At 45.5% G+C, this 5,862-nt stretch overlaps 1 long non-coding RNA gene across 1 annotated transcript; it reads left to right on the forward strand.

The window, feature by feature from the left end:
* On the forward strand, nucleotides 1-4,330 carry LOC135974994 (uncharacterized). The gene is made up of 3 exons (XR_010592063.1): nucleotides 1-100; nucleotides 2,677-2,904; nucleotides 3,924-4,330. It is a non-coding gene; the product is annotated as an uncharacterized LOC135974994 (long non-coding RNA).
* Nucleotides 4,331-5,862: the final 1,532 nt, after the last annotated feature.

Genomic DNA, 5,862 nt, shown 5'->3' on the forward strand with positions numbered 1-5,862 from the left:
AGCAGTAACTCAGTGGTGTGGGAGCAGCAGTGCATCCTAGCTCATGCAAGTGACAGAATTCAGCTTTGGGCTGGAAATTTTCAAAGGAGCCTAAGGGGAGGTAGGTGTTCAAACCTTTTTGCAGTTCAGTGGGGAAACGGGTACCTAACTTCCTTGAAAGTCCCAGCATAGGTCTCCATATATTGCTGTGAGCACATTGTCAAGCCCTCAGCTAGATGTCATTTGTGCAGCTGGGTTGGTACCACTCTCATAGGAGGTCACTTGCCCTTGGCTGCCCCGAATAGCTTCATGTTGATAGATGTGACGGAAGAGGGAGACAAGCTTTTCAGGAAACACATCAGACAAGAAAGAGAAATAAATAAATAAAAGGAGGAAGTCTGATAAGCCCCCTCTCCCGCCCAGTCCTTAGTCGCAGTCTTGGGAAAACTGAGCTAGTGGCAGAGAGCAGAAGGGAGAGCCATCAATAGACTATTTGAGAATACGAACTTGACAAGATTTAGACAGTGGTAACGTGATGAATGCAAAGCTTTTGAGATACAGATTTCGAATCCCTGTGCCAAATTCTGTCTCAGCCACGCCAGTTTACATCTGGAGTAACTTGGTTTAGGTCAGTGGCATACCTCCTGATTTTCATTGGTGTAGAGCAGAATATTGCTCCTTGAATCCTGGTTGCTGCTCATAGTCTCACTGACCACAAGGTTCTCATGTCCTTAAGTCTGTGTCTCAATTAAAAAATATGGTTTTATAACCTGGCACTAGGAAAGGCCATGAAGCACAAACCCCAAACCTAGCACCTGCTGCATATATTTTATAAGGTAAGGAGTTGATTGCCTCTACAGAGGGTTTGGGAATAAAACACATTTAATAGTCTCAGAGGGGATTTTATATTAGTTTTTTGTATTTTTTACTTCAAAGCCAGGCCCACGCAGCTTGCATGTGCTGCTTGCCACTGTTTCTTTTTTTTTATATATATAAATCATTCTTCTCCTTTAGCTGCAGTTCCAGATTCTGCTCTCGCTTACACCAGTGTAAATGCAGAATAACTCTTTTGAAGCTAGTGAAGTTATCCCGGGTTTACACTGGTGTAACTAAGAACAGAATTTGTCCCTTACTGGCTCAAATTCATCCCTGATGTAACACCACTGAAGCCAAAGGAGCTATGGTAAGCCTGCATCTGGCCCAACTTCTGAGTGACCCTAGCGTTTCCTTCAGGTTGTAAACAGTGTAAGTGAGAGGAAAGTGTGGATAGATAGCAGAAGGCATATGCTGTGTGCTAGACACCTCTAATAAGACTTCCGTAGTTGTACTGGACCAATGGGTCTACACTGACTCACACCAGCTGAAGATCTGGCCCAAATTAGGCATTTACAAATGGCAAAAATATATATGTTGCACAACGGCAGCCTTCTAAACCTGTAACTGGGAGCGACAAACAACAGCCAGAGTTCCTTACTTAGATCCCTCATCGGAATTCCAGGATAATAACCCCCTGGTGGAGGAAGCCTTTTCTGGGCAGCTGTGGGGTTTGTTTTGTTCTTTGTTTAACCAAACCAGCTAAGAGTTCTAAAGGCGTGGACTTATATACAATAGGACTGGGAGGCCCTGAAGCATGGAGAGGAGGCGGAGCACCAGGTGTCAATGAATGAGCTAACAAGCAACCAGTTTCTGCCCCTATATCGTTCCTCTGCCCTGTCCTCAGAATATAACACGCAGCAACACAATGAGCCAGTATTAGCCCAGGCACAGCTGCAGAAGGTCAGGCACTGCCCTTTTCTATGGGGTATCTTTAATTTAGGCTCCTCGGGGACTCATCTTTCAACCTATTAGAATGCTGAAACTATGACTACGAAGGGGAAATGACATCAGTTGGCGAGAGGACAGTCATCTGAGAAAAGTAGCTCTTATTTTAACCTTTTACACCATGCCCTCCAGCATGACGCTCAGGTAGCCTAGCCCGCTGCAATTTTGTTTTAAGAGCAGATAAAAAGCCAAACATTACAGGAACCCAGCTCCCTAAAGAGAGAAAAATGGCTTTCGGAAGAATGTGTTGCATGTTAAAATCTAGTAGGGGAAGAAAAATAATAAAGGAGGCAAAGATGAATGTGTATTTACATTTGCCAACTGTATTGTACATAGACATAAGATTATCTTCACACTGCTGTACACTCAGGCCCATAGAGCGTTAAGTCTTTTTGACTTGCTCTGACAAACCACAATGCTGCTTTTTCGTCTGGACTATTATTTTCCACCTACTTATATTGACTTGGCCTGTGCTTTTAACTGCAGTCGGGTTTGGCAGTGCACGTTAGATTGCACAGCCAGCCCCTGAGGATGAGGTCAGTGCCTTGTGGAGGGTGAGCACCCCCCCCCCCGCCCCCATCCTCCACTTTTGGACAATTAACAAGTGGCTTTAATCGTCTATTGAAGGGAGTCCCCATTCAGTGCTTCTCAGCTGGAATGGTGACTGTCATTGTTGGCAGCTGGAGCTGTGGGTACTGAGCCCCTCTGAAAATCAGCCCCATCATGTTTGGCTGTTGTATGTTTGCTCCTGAGGGGTGATGGGCTGCTGGCATTTTATTTATTTAATTAATTTATTTATTAAATAAAAAATAGCATCGATCGATTATTTTTTTGTAAAGAAATCCCACCTCAGATGCTGTCACTTTGTATGTGTAGCGGCACCTTGTTGTCCCCGGGACTTCGCACCGCAGGAACACATTGCAGCATATCGCAGTCCAGCAACCACAGCATCTGCAGCTGCTGTTTTGGAAACACTAATCCCCAAAGCTTCACCTTTGCTTCAAAAGGCCTCTTTGAGCCTGGCCTTTTATGCTGAAAACGTCCTTTCAAACGCGTGTTGCGGTCATAGCAGCTCCTAGGTCTCCTGCTGCATTTCTAAACGGGGTAAGTCACTTCAGGCTTCTTACACTTCATTTCAGATGCACTTCTGTCTGTGGGCAAACAGAGCAGCCAATCAGCACCTGCTTTATTAAGCGGAGGAATGGTGGTCAGGACACAGGGACCTGTTCTTTATACTTTCCAGGATTCTTCAACCTGGTCAGCCACCTGTGATAGGCAGAAAGTCCTTTGATTTTACATGTCGCTGGAAGTAGAGCATGTTTAACAATGCAGTGGCAAGGGGTAACTCACTGTATAATGTCAACATTGGCCATGATGAATGCAAGTTCTGGTGTCCAATTTAAACCTGTGATCTTCTGACCAAGAGCCAAATTGCCATCAACTGAGCCGTAATGATATTTACAATTGGTTAATGTAGAGATTTCAGGCGACGTGTAGTAGCTGAGTGACATGGTACATCAGAGATGCCGATTCCGTGGGTGCACCGGGGCTTAAGCACACACTAAAAAAATAGGGGGTACTCAGCACCCAGAGGTCCGGATTAATCTTTTGTGGGCCCCGGTGCCTGGACCATGGCCCCGCCCGAGCCATGCTTTGCCCCAAAGCCCTGCCCCTGCTTGGCTTCTTCCCCCAAGGCCCCACCCTCGCTCAGCTTCTTCCCTCCGCAAGGCCCTGCCTGCTGCTCCACCCCAAGGCCCCGTCCTCGCTTGGCCTCTTCCCCCTGAGGCCCCGCCCACCACTCACATGGGGTGGCGGGGACAGAGAGGAGCACCCACTGGCAAAACAAAAATCAGCACCTGTGTGTTACATAATCAGCTGGAATGGATTTTTGAAGGTTTAAATGTTGTTAAAAGCTTGAGGACTTTGGCCCTGATTCTGAGCTCATTACACTAGTTTTCTACCGGTGAAATTCCATGGTCTGATCCATTGTAATACACTTTATGCTCTCTGGGGGCAGATGTTTTTGGTTTGACTAAGATGCTCTTAGCCCAAGAGCAAGGAGAACAAAGGCTGCTCTAAATCGGGCTAGAAAATGTTGATCATGTAAAATTATTTCTTTCCAGCTTCTGTGTACTGCACCAAGTGACGTGACTTGGACTGCCCCTCGATGATGACCAGAACAGTGATTTTGATTCTTCAAGGCTATGTGAAAGCACAGCTTCTTCCAGGGACTGAATATTCAAGGCAGAATTTTACTACTGAGCACAATGGGATCCTGCTCCATGAGTGGGGCTCCTAGGGGCCACCAGAATAACAATTTGGGTTTTGTTATCTCCTTTCTTGACTCTAATAGCTGTTTTCTTTGAACTCAACATGCTTGAGTCTTCTCTCACTTACAGTGGTATAACTCAATTGGCTTCAACGGAGTTACTCATAATTTACACCAGTGTCAGTAACATACGAATCAGGCTAGAGAAGGATTAAGAAGCTCCAGCATTTCTGCCGCCCCAAGCAAAAAAAAAAAAAAAAAGCCACGATCGGCGGCAGTTCAGCGGCAGGTCCTTCGCTCCTAGAGGGAGTGAGGGACCTGCCGCCCCCGAATTGCCGCAGGTGCCGCCCCTCTCCTTCTCCTTTGGCCGCCCCAAGCACCTGCTTGTTAAGCTGGTGCCTGGAGCCGGCCCTGGCTGTGAAAAGATCCTGTATGTGTGTGTTTTGAATCCTATACTTTCATACACAGATACTCCGTCAGTTAGTGGTGCTACTGTAAGGTACATTAGTGTTTCCAGTGTGAAGAATCTGCAGATACCAAAATGGGTAACGCTGTGGCAGTGAACAAGGTTACCCCATTCTCATTTCTAAACCTTATACAGCTTCTCTGTGGGAGGGTTAAAGACTCAGAAATCCAGCTGAACTTTTTTGCTTGCACATGTACTTAAAGTTATAACCTCTGCTAAATCATTTCCCATATAACAAATAATACCTAGCTCTTATATAGTGTTTTTCATCCACAGATCTCCAAGTGCTTTACAGCAGAGGGCAGTATCATTGTATCCTTTTACGAATGGGGAAACTGAGAAAAAGGGAGAGTAAGTGACTTGCTATTCGATTTATGCATTTGCAATAGATGTGGGAGAATACTGGAGAGGAAAGTGTCCCACAAGCATTTATTTGCATTTAAAAATGCATTTGTTTCATTCCCCCTTTTGTGTTTGCTTTCCACAAACATTCAAGCCACACCTTTTTTCTTGCACTAACGCTAGCAGAAAATGAATTCTCAGCTTGCACACTCAGGTATTAACACTGGAAGTGGGAGTTGGGCACCTAACTATGCAAAATCCCAGCCACATTTTATTTGGGATCAGATGGCACTTGACATGCTGGGGAGGGAGTGGGGGGGAGTGCAGGTAGGTTCCAAAGCCCCTCCTTCACATCCAAGCCTTGGCACAGAGGCAGTTAAGGTCCTGATTCAGCAAGCACTTAAGCCTTGGATCTAGGTGTGAAGGTGGAAATGATGCTGCATACCTTACTTCTTCTTCCTGGAACAGGTGGGTGAGGAGGGAATGAGCAGACCAGCCAGTGGACCGGAGACAGCATGGGGGGGGAGGAGGAGTTTAGTAATTTGTAGTGGCCTTGTGGCACAGTCTAGGCTATTCTGAAAAGGCTCACTGGTATCATGTGTGTCGGCATGCAGTCACTTTAATTGACAAAGAGATCAATCCTGTAGACTTCCTTCTCACAGAACTCCAGCTGAAGTCAGGATATGCAGGATTAAAATGAGCAGGAGTTTGCCTTATTCTGCCCTGAAACCAGGCAATCAGAAAAACAGCCTCTAGATCACATTGCTCTTCTTATTAGCATTGAATACTTTTTTTTAAACTGACCTCCAAACACGTTCTCTTTAGACACTAGGGTCTAAACAGTAAATCTATTTCATTACTGTAACACAACTAGTAGCTGCAAAGCATTCTGCAAGTCTGACGAGGCTTTGTTTTTGTTTAATTCTCGTGAGGCAGGATGGACCATTCCAGTTCTGTAAGACCGATAAGGAAAGCTAAATTTAAA

Source organism: Chrysemys picta, chromosome 1, assembly GCF_011386835.1.
Source record: "Chrysemys picta bellii isolate R12L10 chromosome 1, ASM1138683v2, whole genome shotgun sequence".
NCBI classification, from domain to species: domain Eukaryota; kingdom Metazoa; phylum Chordata; order Testudines; family Emydidae; genus Chrysemys; species Chrysemys picta.